The sequence below is a fragment of the Anthonomus grandis genome, chromosome 9, assembly GCF_022605725.1.
Source record: "Anthonomus grandis grandis chromosome 9, icAntGran1.3, whole genome shotgun sequence".
In the NCBI taxonomy this organism is placed as follows: Eukaryota; Metazoa; Arthropoda; class Insecta; order Coleoptera; family Curculionidae; genus Anthonomus; species Anthonomus grandis.
Genome location: NC_065554.1, coordinates 1 through 14,185, shown reverse-complemented (window position 1 = coordinate 14,185; position 14,185 = coordinate 1). Strand labels below are relative to the sequence as shown.

The window sequence follows — 14,185 nt, the reverse complement described above, 5'->3', positions numbered from 1 at the left end:
AAAAGGTAAAAGATGAAGTTATTTTTTGAAAAAAAAAATTTTCCCAAAATAAGTATCGTTTGGCGGAAAATCCCAAAAAACTGAAAATGCCAGAACTCGTAAAATAAATTTTTTACAAAAAAAAGCTCCAAGTATGTTAAATCTCTTATAAAATGAAGTCTTTTCGCCGAAACACTTTTTTTATAAAAATTTTTTTTTAGCCTCTGGAGAAGTTTGAATTTTTTTTTTAGTCACTTTTGTTCGCTTATAACAACTCACCCTGTATACCGATCGGGCTCAAAAAGTATACAGACACGTAAGCCCCAAGAACCCATATATCCTGAAAATTTCAACTCGATTGAACGCTTTAAAATTGAGATCTCGTGAGCAACTCGATTTTTACCAATTTTTTTACGAATTTTTGAATTTGAGACAGTACCGCTCCGTTTGGTGGTACCGGAAAAAAAATTCGTTTACGGATCCATCATTCCCAATGTATTGAGAGACCCTATGCCAAATTTCATCGTTTCGCTAGCCATACAGCCAAAGATATGAATTTTTATTTCCAAAAAAACACGATTTTTCGGACCCGGGCCCGCGTGCATAATATAGTCGCAGACGCTCCTATATAACAAGTATAGTCGCTTCGCTCCTATACTTTTGGTCCGTGGGGACCAGTTTGGAACCTTTAGGTCTTGTTTGTGAAAAGCCATAAGGGAATTAAAAAAAAAAATCAAAAATTATCAGGTGTACTTAGGTGAGTCGGGGAGGCTAACGTTTACCTGCCAAGGTAAGAGAGGACCAGTTGTTGGGGTATCATGCTTCAAAGAACCATAATTTGTTATATAGTCGCGTTGTGTGTCAATATACTGTCTTATATTTCAAATATCTCTCAAAGTATATTAATTGTATCCTAAATATAGCCTGAATACCAAATTCGAACAGAATCGGACCAATAGCAAAAAAGTTACGGTAGTCACGTGACCTAGGCTGAACCTTAAATGTCAGTTATCTGTCATAATTTATTAGTTGTATCCTAAATAAACCATAAATACCAAATTCAGAGAGAAGTTCCCATAAAGGTCTATTTCTTGAAATAGAACAAACAGGGATTTTACGTCGATTTGTTTTAATTTTTCTTTTTATTTTGAAAAGTAATAGTAATAAAATATCAAAAGAATTGACAGGAGGAGAATAAGAAATAAAAGAAACCATCAACAAATTGAATCGAAGCTATAGAAGCCGAGATATTAGAAAAAATGTGGGAAAAACAAAAGAAAACTGGTTTTTTCCCACGGTATCATTTTTTTTTCTTAAAATAATTATTGACAAATTATAATGTAAGCCCTAAGTTGGCAATTTCAAGTAAAAAAAACCCAAGAAAAAAAAAATTTTTTTTTGGTCGAAAATCGAAAGGGGTATAGCCATGAAAAATTGCGAAAAAATGGTTTTTATTTTTTTAAAAATAAAATATAACTCTGACAACTTTTTGTCTTAAACAAAAGTTTTCGGGAATATTACGAGGTATCCGTGCGTTAAAACGAATCGGTTCTAGCTATTATACAATCGGAGAAAATTGGAAAAAACTATTAAACATAAATATCGAATTATCAAGAGCCCTATGGAAAAATTTCAATTTTTTATTTTTCTAACCTGTACTACTTCAGAGTATCTTTAAAAAAGATTATTACCAATTTGACTCTAAAATGAACGGAAACCTATTTCTTTGCATTTTTCGATTTTCGAACAAAATCCGGGGTCAAAATGACCATTTTTCCAAAATATGCTCCAAATTCAAAATTTCTTTTTTCTGGTTAAAGACCATTCAAAAACTAATAAAAAAGCTTTATGACAAAATTTTCCACGATTTATACGAGTGCCATAATATAAAGGGAAAAATTAGGTTCCATAAGAGCCTATGTACAGGGATAAGACAACCGGGCTTTTACGTCGATTTTTTAAATTTTTCAGTTTTATTTCGAAAGGCAATTGTAATAAAATATAAAAAGAATTAACTGGAGGAGAATAAGGAATAATAGAAACTATCAACGAATTGAATCGAAGCTATACAAGTCGAGATATTAGTAAAAATGTGAAAAAAAATAAAAGAAAACTCGTTTTTTCCCACGGTACCATTTTTTTTCTTAAAATTATAATCGACAAATTATAATGTAAGCCCTAAGTTGGCAATTTCCAGTAAAAAAAACCCAAGAAAAAAAAATTTTTTTTTTGCTCCAAAATCGAAAGGGGTATAGCCATGAAAAATTGTGAAAAAACGGTTTTTATTTTTTTCTAAATAAACTATAACTCTGACAACTTTTTGTCTTAAACAAAAGTTCTAGGGAATGTTACGAGGTATTCGAATGTTAAAACTAATTGATTATAGCTATCACAGATTCGGAGAAAATTGTAAATAACTATAAATCATAAATATCGAATTATCAAGAGCCCTATGGAAAAATTTCAATTTTTTATTTTTCTATCTTGTACTACTTCAGGATACCTTTCAAAAAGGTTATTATCGATTTGACTCTAAAATGAACAGAAAACCTATTTATTTGCATTTATCGATTTTCGAACAAAATCGGGCCCAAAATGAAAATTTTTTCAAAACATGCTCCAAATTCAAAATTTCTTTTTTCTGGCGAAAGACCACTCAAAAAGTAATAAAAAAGCTTTATGACAACATTTTTAAAAATCTATAATAATGCCACAATATTACGAGAGAACATAAGTTCCCTTTAAAGCCTATGTATTCGAACCGATGATTTCTTAATTTTTTTTTTAAAGGCAAATTTAAGAAATAATTTAACAAAATAAGATAAAAGGAATAGAATCATACAAAATATTATCTACAAATATATACATATCATTTAATAGCCAATTTCAATCAAATAGGAAATTTTGATAGTCACGTGACCCTAGAACTCAATATTTTAAAATTTTGTAAAAAATCAACAATTGCATCCTAAATAAACCCCAAATTCCAAATTTGAACCCAATCGGATCAATAGCAAAAAAGTTATGGAAGTCACGTGACTTTAAAATTCAATCTGTCAAATTTCTGTCAAAATGTATTACTGGCATCCTAAATAAAGCTCAAATACTAAATTTCAACCCAATCGGATCAATAGCAAAAGAATTATGAAAGTCACGTGACTTTAAAATATAATTTGTCAATTATCTGTTAAAATTTATTAATTGTATCCTAAATAAAGCATAAATACCAAATTTGAACCCAATCGGACTCATAGCAAAAAAGTTACAATAGTCACGTGACCCGGAAGTCAAATGTCAAATATCTGTCAAAAATTAATAATTGCATTTTAAATAAAGCCCAAATACCAAATTTGAACCCAATCAGACCAATAGCAAAAAAGTTACAATAGTCACGTGACCTGGAAGTCAAATGTCAAATATCTGTGAAAAATTAATAATTGCATCCTAAATAAACCCCAAATACCAAATTTCAATCAAATCGGACAAATAGGAAGAAAGTTTTGATAATCACGTGACCTTAAAACATAGTCATGTCAAATATCTGTAAAAATTTATTAATCTTATCCGAAATAGGTACTAGGTACCAAATTTCAACCAAATCGCACCAATACCAAAAAAGTTATGATACTCGACTAACCTTAAAAATCAATAATTTCAAAAAATTTTTATTTATATCCCAAAAGCAATGTTTAAGAATTGTTAACATTTATTAATAATAAACTAAATAGTAAAAACTCACCTAATATCGAAATTTTTATTTTAAATTAAGTAGATCATTACGACTGACCCGTGTATATATTCGAATAATTTTAATAAAATAATCGGGCAAATTTCATTTCGTCTCACCCCGGTATAAAGACACTGACATTTCAAAAAAACGGCATTTTTCGAAGACGTCAAAATGTTTGCCGAATTTTCCTGGCCGCAATACACAATTTCCCCTATTGATATGCACAGATTCGGAAAGCCCATTCATTTTCTGATTCGGTGCTTCCTTTCCCTGATCGTTTCCGGTTCATTTTCATTCATAATTTTACAAAAAACCCAACCAAGTCCCGGCCACCTGTCACGAGCAAAAAATTTGTATCCACCATGCGTCAAAGTATTGTTCCCACCAGCCATTTCATCAGAGTTTAGGTTGACACCTCCAATTACCTGCAAAAACGCAAAAAAATGGACTTTTTTCATAAAATCGCATTTTTCGGGTACTTGTACTATCGCTGGAACCCTGAAATTTTAGTATGTGTTGTAAAACAAAATTTCGGATCCTTTAGATGTTGTTTGATCTTTTCACCATGTACAGGGACGCCGCAAATGAATTAAACGCGAAAATTCGAATTGCTCAGAACCTATTAAAGTTGGAAGATTGTAATTTTACACAAATACTGGGGTTATTAAAGTATTTAATCCCTGAGAATATAAATGGTCCAGGTGCCACCACTAAAAAGTTATTAAATAAAATGTGATTTTTAGGTCGGACCTTCATGGGTAAAGTTCATTATTGCTCGCCCTGTATGGCTTACGAAAATTTCGGTTATATAGCATATGAAAGGTAAAGGATGAAGTTATTTTTTGAAAAAAAAAAATTTTCCAAAATAAGTATCGTTTGGCAGAAAATTCCAAAAAACTGAAAATGCCAGAACTCGTAAAATAAATTTTTTACAAAAAAAAGCTCCAAGTATGTTAAATCTCTTATAAAACGAAGTCTTTTCGCCGAAACACTTTTTTTATAAAAATTTTTTTTTAGCCTCTGGAGAAGTTTGAATTTTTTTTTTAGTCACTTTTGTTCGCTTATAACAACTCACCCTGTATACCGATCTGGCCCAAAAAGTATACAGTTCTTAAGCCCCCACCGACCCTCATGTCCTAAAAATTTAAAGTCTCTTAAAGGCTTTTTATTTGAGTTCTCGCGTCTGAAAGGAATTTGACCCATTTTTTTACGAATTTTTGACTTTGAGACAGTACCGCTCCGTTTGGTGGTACCGGAAAAAAAAATCGTTTACGGATCCATTATTCTCAATGTATTGAGAGACCCTATGCCAAATTTCATCGTTTCGCTAACCATACAGCCAAAGATATGAATTTTTATTTCCAAAAAAACACGATTTTTCGGGCCCGGGCTCGCGTGCATAATATAGTCGCAGACGCTCCTATATAACAAGTATAGTCGCTTCGCTCCTATACTTTTGGTCCGTGGGGACCAGTTTGGAACCTTTAGGTCTTGTCTGTGAAAAGCCATAAGGGAATTTAAAAAAACAATCAAAAATTATCAGGTGTACTTAGGTGAGTCAGGGAGGCTACGTCTACCTGCCGAGGAAAGAGAGGACCAGTTGTTGGGGTATCATGCTTCAAAGAACCATAATTTGTTATATAGTCGCGTTGTGTGTCAATATACTGTCTTATATTTCAAATATCTGGCAAAATATGTTAATTGTATCCTAAATAAAGCATGAATACCAAATTACAACAGAATCGGACCAATAGCAAAAAAGTTACGGTAGTCACGTGACCTGGGCTGAAAAATGTCAGTTATCTGTCATAATTTATTAGTTGTATCCTAAATAAACCATAAATACCAAATTCAGAGAGAAGTTCCCATAAGGGTCTATTTATTGAAATAGAACAAACGGGATTTTACGTCGATTTGTTTTAATTTTTCTTTTTATTTTAAAATGTAATAGTAATAAAATATCAAAAGAATTGACAGGAGGAAAATAAGAAATAAAAGAAACCATCAACGAATTGAATCGAAGCTATAGAAGCCGAGATATTAGTGAAAATGTGGGAAAAAACAAAAGAAAACTGGTTTTTTCCCACGGTATCATTTTTTTTCTTAAAATAATTTATGACAAATTTTAGTTTTAGCCCTAAACTGGTAATTTTCACTAAAAAAACCCAAGAAAAAAAAATTTTTTTTTTGGTCGAAAATCGAAAGGGGTATAGCCACGAAAAATTTCAAAAAAATGGTTTTTATTTTTTTATTAATAAACTATAAATCTGACAACTTTTTGTATTAAATAAGAGTTCTTCGCTATATTAAGGGGTATTCGCCTGTTAAAACGAATCGGTTCTAGCTATTATACAATCGGAGAAAATTGGAAAAAACTATTAAACATAAATATCTAATTATCAAGAGCCCTATGGAAAAATTTCAATTTTTTATTTTTCTAACCTGTACTACTTCAGAGTATCTTTAAAAAAAATTATTTCCAATTTAACTCTAAAATGAACGGAAAACCTATTTCTTTGCATTTTTCGATTTTCGAACAAAATCCGGGGTCAAAATGACCATTTTTCCAAAATATGCTCCGATTTCAAAATTTCTTTTTTCTGGTTAAAGATCATTCAAAAACTAACAAAAAAGCTTGATGACAAAATTTTCCACGATTTATACGTGTGCCATAATATAAAGGAAAAAATTAGGTCCCATAAGAACCTATGTATAGGGATAACACAACCGGGTTTTTACGTCGATTTTTTTAATTTTTCAGTTTTATTTCGAAAGGAAATTGTAATAAAGTATAAAAAGAATTAACAGGAGGAAAATAAGGAATAATAGAAACCCTCAACGAATTGAATCGAGGCTACAGAAGTCGAGATATTAGTAAAAATGTGAAAGAAAATAAAAGAAAACTCGTTTTTTCCCACGGTAGCATTTTTTTTCTTAAAATGATAACCGACAAATTATAATGTAAGCCCTAAGTTGGCAATTTCCAGTAAAAAAAAACCCAAGAAAAAAAAATTTTTTTTTGCTCCAAAATCGAAAGGGGTATAGCCATGAAAAATTGTGAAAAAATGGTTTTTATTTTTTTCTAACTAAACTATAACTCTGATAACTTTTTGTCTTAAATAAAAGTTCTAGGGAATGTTACGAGGTATTCGAATGTTAAAACTAATTGATTATAGCTATCACAGATTCGGAGAAAATTGTAAAAAACTATAAATCATAAATATCGAATTATCAAGAGCCCTATGGAAAAATTTCAACTTTTTATTTTTCTATCTTGTACTACTTCAGGATACCTTTTAAAAAGGTTATTATCGATTTGACTCTAAAATGAACAGAAAACCTATTTATTTGCATTTATCGATTTTCATACAAAATCCGGCCCAAAATGAAAATTTTTCAAAACATGCTCCAAATTCAAAATTTCTTTTTTCTGGCTAAAGACCATCCAAAAAGTAATGAAAAAGCTTTATGACAAAATTTTTCAAAATCTATAATAATGCTACAATATTACGAAAGAAGATAAGTTCCCTTTAAAGCCTATGTATTCGAACCGATGACTTTTTAATTTTTTTTTTAAAGGCAAATTTAAGAAATAATTTAACTAATTAAGATAAAAGGAATAGGGTAATACAAAATATTATCTATAAATATATACATATCATCTAATAGCAGATTTCAATCAAATAGGAAATTTTGATAGTCACGTGACCCTAGAACTCAACATTTTAAAATTTTGTAAAAAATCAACAATTGCATCCTAAATAAACCCCAAATTCCAAATTTGAACACAATCGGATCAATAGCAAAAGAATTATGAAAGTCACGTGACTTTAAAATTCAATATGTCAAATTTCTGTCATAATTTATTACTTGCATCCTAAATAAAGCCCAAATACTAAATTTCAACCCAATCGGATCAATAGCAAAAGAATTATGAAAGTCACGTGACTTTAAAATATAATTTGTCAATTATCTGTCCAAATTTATGAATTGTGTCCTAAATAAAGCATAAATACCAAATTTGAACCCAATCGGACTCATAGCAAAAAAGTTACAATAGTCACGTGACCCGGAAGTCAAATGTCAAATATCTGTCAAAAATTAATAATTGCATCCTAAATAAACCCCAAATACCAAATTTGAACCCAATCAGACCAATAGCAAAAAAGTACCAATAGTCACGTGACCTGGAAGTCAAATGTCAAATATCTGTGAAAAATTAATAATTGCATCCTAAATAAACCCCAAATACCAAATTTCAATCAAATCGGACAAATAGGAAGAAAGTTAAGGTAGTCACGTGACCTTAAAACATAGTCATGTCAAATATCTGTAAAAATTTATTAATCTTATCCGAAATAGGTACTAGGTACCAAATTTCAACCAAATCGCACCAATACCAAAAAAGTTATGATACTCGACTAACCTTAAAAATCAATAATTTCAAAAAAATTTTATTTATATCCCAAAAGCAATGTTTAAGAATTATTAACATATATTAATAATAAACTAAATAGTAAAAACTCACCTAATATCTAAATTCTTATTTTAAATTAAGTAGATCATTACGACTGACCCGTGTATATATTCGAATAATTTTAATAAAATAATCGGGCAAATTTCATTTCGTCTCACCCCGGTATAAAGACACTGACATTTCAAAAAAACGGCATTTTTCGAAGACGTCAAAATGTTTGTCGAATTTTCCTGGCCGCAATACACAATTTCCCCTATTGATATGCACAGATTCGGAAAGCCCATTCATTTTCTGATTCGGTGCTTCCTTTCCCTGATCGTTTCCGGTTCATTTTCATTCATAATTTTACAAAAAACCCAACCAAGTCCCGGCCACCTGTCACGAGCAAAAAATTTGTATCCACCATGCGTCAAAGTATTGTTCCCACCAGCCATTTCATCAGAGTTTAGGTTGACACCTCCAATTACCTGCAAAAACGCAAAAAAATGGACTTTTTTCATAAAATCGCATTTTTCGGGTACTTGTACTATCGCTGGAACCCTGAAATTTTAGTATGTGTTGTAAAACAAAATTTCGAATCCTTTAGATGTTGTTTGATCTTTTCACCATGTACAGGGACGCGGCAAATGAATTAAACGCGAAAATTCGAATTGCTCAGAACCTATTAAAGTTGGAAGATTGTAATTTCACACAAATAATGGGGTTATTATAGTATTTAATCCCTGAGAATATAAATGGTCCAGGTGCCACCACTAAAAAGTTATTAAATAAAATGTGATTTTCGGGTCGGACCTTCATGGGTAAAGTTCATTATTGCTCGCCCTGTATGATTCCCAAAAATTTCGGTTATATGGCATATGAAAGGTAAAAGATGAAGTTATTTTTTGAAAAAAAAAATTTTCCCAAAATAAGTATCGTTTGGCGGGAAATCCCAAAAAACTGAAAATGCCAGAACTCGTAAAATAAATTTTTTACAAAAAAAAGCTCCAAGTATGTCAAATCTCTTATAAAATGAAGTCTTTTCGCCGAAACACTTTTTTTATAAAAATTTTTTTTTAGCCTCTGGAGAAGTTTGAATTTTTTTTTTAGTCACTTTTGTTCGCTTATAACAACTCACCCTGTATACCGATCTGGCCCAAAAAGTATACAGTTCTTAAGCCCCCACCGACCCTTATGTCCTAAAAATTTAAAGTCTTTTAAAGGCTTTTTATTTGAGTTCTCGCGTCTGAAAGGAATTTGACCCGTTTTTTTACGAATTTTTGACTTTGAGACAGTACCGCTCCGTTTGGTGGTACCGGAAAAAAAAATCGTTTACGGATCCATCATTCTCAATGTATTGAGAGACCCTATGCCAAATTTCATCGTTTCGCTAACCATACAGCCAAAGATATGAATTTTTATTTCCAAAAAAACACGATTTTTCGGGCCCGGGCTCGCGTGCATAATATAGTCGCAGACGCTCCTATATAACAAGTATAGTCGCTTCGCTCCTATACTTTTGGTCCGTGGGGACCAGTTTGGAACCTTTAGGTCTTGTCAGTGATGGGCCTTAGAGGATTTCTTAAAAAAAATCGCAAATTATCAGGTGTACCGACGATTATATGCCAAGGAAAGAGAGGACCAGTGCTGGGGTATCATGCTTCAAAGAACCATAATTTGTTATATAGTCGCGTTGTGTGTCAATATACTGTCTTATATTTCAAATATCTGTCAAAGTATATTAATTGTATTCTAAATAAAGCCTGAATACCAAATTACAACAGAATCGGACCAATAGCAAAAAAGTTACGGTAGTCACGTGACCTAGGCTGAAACTTAAATGTCAGTTATCTGTCATAATTTATTAGTTGTATCCTAAATAAACCATAAATACCAAATTCAGAGAGAAGTTCCCATAAGGATCTATTTCTTGAAATAGAACAAACAGGGATTTTACGTCGACTTGTTTTAATTTTTCTTTTTATTTTGAAATGTAATAGTAATAAAATATCAAAAGAATTGAGAGGAGGAGAATAAGAAATAAAAGAAACCATCAATGAATTGAATCGAAGCTATAGAAGCCGAGAGATTAGTAAAAATGTGGGAAAAAACAAAAGAAAACTGGTTTTTTCCCACGGTATCATTTTTTTTTCTTAAAATAATTATTGACAAATTATAATGTAAGCCCTAAGTTGGCAAATTCAAGTAAAAATACCCAAGAAAAAAAAATTTTTTTTTGGTCGAAAATCGAGAGGGGTATAGCCATGAAAAATTGCGAAAAAATGGTTTTTATTTTTTTAAAAATAAAATATAACTCTGACAACTTTTTGTCTTAAACAAAAGTTTTCGGGAATATTACGAGGTATCCGTGCGTTAAAACGAATCGGTTCTAGCTATTATACAATCGGAGAAAATTGGAAAAAACTATTAAACATAAATATCGAATTATCAAGAGCCCTATGGAAAAATTTCAATTTTTTATTCTTCTATCCTGTACTAAATCAGAGTATCTTTAAAAAAGATTATTACCAATTTGACTCTAAAATGAACGGAAAACCTATTTCTTTGCATTTTTCGATTTTGAAGCAAAATCCGGGCTCAAAATCAGTATTTTTTCAAAAAATGCTTCGATTTCAAATTTTCTTTTTTCTGGTTAAAAACCATTCAAAAACTAATAAAAAAGCTTTATGACAAAATTTTCCACGATTTATACGAGTGCCATAATATAAAGGGAAAAATTAGGTTCCATAAGAGCCTATGTACACGGATAAGACAACCGGGCTTTTACGTCGATTTTTTAAATTTTTCAGTTTTATTTCGAAAGGCAATTGTAATAAAATATCAAAAGAATTGACAGGGGGATAATAAGGAATAATAAAAACCATCAACGAATTGAATCGAAGCTATAGAAGTCGAGATATTAGTAAAAATGTGAAAAAAAAAAAAGAAAACTCGTTTTTTTTCCACGGTACCATTTTTTTTCTTAAAATGATAATTGACAAATTATAATGCAAGCCCTAAGTTGGCAATTTCCAGTAAAAAAAAACCTAAGAAAAAAAAATTTTTTTTTGCTCCAAAATCGAAAGGGGTATTAGCCATGAAAAATTGTGAAAAAATGGTTTTTATTTTTTTCTAACTAAACTATAACTCTAACAACTTTTTGCCTTAAACAAAAGTTCTAGGGAATATTACGAGGTATTCGAATGTTAAAACTAATTGATTATAGCTATCACAGATTCGGTGAAAATTGTAAAAAACTATAATTCATAAATATCGAATTATCAAGAGCCCTATGAAAAAATTTCATTTTTTTATTTTTCTATCAGGTACTACTTCAGGATACCTTTCAAAAAGGTTATTATCGATTTCACTCTAAAATGAACAGAAAACCTATTTATTTGCATTTATCGATTTTCGAACAAAACCGGGCCCAAAATTAAAATTTTTTCAAAACATGCTCCAAATTCAAAATTTATTTTTTCTGGCTAAAGACCATTCAAAAAGGAATGAAAAAGCTTAATGACAAAAATTTTCAAAATCTATAATAATGCTACAATATTATGAAAGAAGATAAGTTCCCTTTAAAGCATATCCAACCGATGATTTTTTAATTTGTTTTTCAAAGGCAAATCTAAGAAACAATTAAGTTAAAAGCAATAGGGTACTACAAAATATTATCTATAAATATATACATATAATCTAATAGGAAATTTCAATCAAATCGGGCGAATACGAAAGAAATTTTGATAGTCACGTGACTTAAAAACGCAATATTTTAAAAATTTATAAAAATTCAATAATGGCATCCTAATAAAACTCTAAATACCAAATTTCAACCCAATCGGATCAATAGCAAAAGAATTATCAAAGTCACGTGACTTTAAAATATAATTTGACAATTATCTGTTAAAATTTATTAATTGCATCCTAAATAAAGCACAAATACCAAATTTGAATCCAATCGGACTCATAGCAAAAAAGTTACAATAGTCATGTGACCCGGAAGTGAAATGTCAAATATCTGTCAAAAATTAATAATTGCATCCTAAATAAAGCCCAAATACCAAATTTGAACCCAATCAGACCAATAGCAAAAAAGTTACAATAGTCACGTGACCTGGAAGTCAAATGTCAAATATCTGTGAAAAATTCATAATTGCATCCTAAATAAACCCCAAATACCAAATTTCAATCAAATCGGACAAATAGGAAGAAAGTTAAGGTAGTCACGTGACCCTAAAACATAGTCATGTCAAATATCTGTAAAAATTTATTAATCTTATCCGAAATAGGTACTAGGTACCAAATTTCAACCAAATCGCACCAATACCAAAAAAGTTATGATACTCGACTAACCTTAAAAATCAATAATTTCAAAAAATTTTTATTTATATCCCAAAAGCAATCTTTAAGAATTGTTAACATTTATTAATAATAAACTAAATAGTAAAAACTCACCTAATATCTAAATTCTTATTTTACATTAAGTAGATCATTACGACTGACCCGTGTATATATTCGAATAATTTTAATAAAATAATCGGGCAAATTTCATTTCGTCTCACCCCGGTATAAAGACACTGACATTTCAAAAAAACGGCATTTTTCGAAGACGTCAAAATGTTTGCCGAATTTTCCTGGCCGCAATACACAATTTCCCCAATTGATATGCACAGATTCGGAAAGCCCATTCATTTTCTGATTCGGTGCTTCCTTTCCCTGATCGTTTCCGGTTCATTTTCATTCATAATTTTACAAAAAACCCAACCAAGTCCCGGCCACCTGTCACGAGCAAAAAATTTGTATCCACCATGCGTCAAAGTATTGTTCCCACTAGCCATTTCATCAGAGTTTAGGTTGACACCTCCAATTACCTGCAAAAACGCAAAAAAATGGACTTTTTTCATAAAATCGCATTTTTCGGGTACTTGTACTATCGCTGGAACCCTGAAATTTTAGTATGTGTTGTAAAACAAAATTTCGGATCCTTTAGATGTTGTTTGATCTTTTCACCATGTACAGGGACGTGGCAAATGAATTAAACGCGAAAATTCGAATTGCTCAGAACCTATTAATGTTGGAAGATTGTAATTTTACACAAATAATGGGGTTATTAAAGTATTTAATCCCTGAGAATATAAATGGTCCAGGTGCCACCACTAAAAAGTTATTAAATAAAATGTGATTTTCGGGTCGGACCTTCATGGGTAAAGTACATTATTGCTCGCCCTGTATGGTTCCCAAAAATTTCGGTTATATGGCATATGAAAGGTAAAAGATGAAGTTATTTTTTGAAAAAAAAAATTTTCTCAAAATAAGTATCGTTTGGCGGAAAATTCCAAAAAACTGAAAATGCCAGAACTCGTAAAATAATTTTTTTACAAAAAAAAGCTCCAAGTATGTCAAATCTCTTATAAAATGAAGTCTTTTCGCCGAAACACTTTTTTTATAAAAATTTTTTTTTAGCCTCTGGAGAAGTTTGAATTTTTTTTTTAGTCACTTTTGTTCGCTTATAACAACTCACCCTGTATACCGATCTGGCCCAAAAAGTATACAGTTCTTAAGCCCCCACCGACCCTTATGTCCCAAAAATTTAAAGTTTTTTAAAGGCTTTTTATTTGAGTTCTCGCGTCTGAAAGGAATTTGACCCGTTTTTTTACGAATTTTTGACTTTGAGACAGTACCGCTCCGTTTGGTGGTACCGGAAAAAAAAATCGTTTACGGATCCATCATTCTCAATGTATTGAGAGACCCTATGCCAAATTTCATCGTTTCGCTAACCATACAGCCAAAGATATGAATTTTTATTTCCAAAAAAACACGATTTTTCGGACCCGAGGTGGCGTGCATAATATAGTCGCAGACGCTCCTATATAACAAGTATAGTCGCTTCGCTCCTATACTTTTGGTCCGTGGGGACCAGTTTGAAACCTTTAGGTCTTGTCTGTGAAAAGCCATAAGGTAATAAAAAAAAAATCAAAAACTATCAGGTGTACTTAGGTGAGTCGGGGAGGCTAACG

The 14,185-nt window shown here is 31.1% G+C and overlaps 1 long non-coding RNA gene across 1 annotated transcript; it reads right to left on the bottom strand.

Annotated features, from left to right (window-relative positions):
* Positions 1–2,838: 2,838 nt before the first annotated feature.
* LOC126740347 (uncharacterized) lies at positions 2,839–14,175 on the bottom strand. The gene is made up of 3 exons (XR_007661872.1): positions 13,040–14,175; positions 8,238–8,653; positions 2,839–3,718 (listed from the first exon to the last, which is right to left on the bottom strand). It is a non-coding gene; the product is annotated as an uncharacterized LOC126740347 (long non-coding RNA).
* Positions 14,176–14,185: the final 10 nt, after the last annotated feature.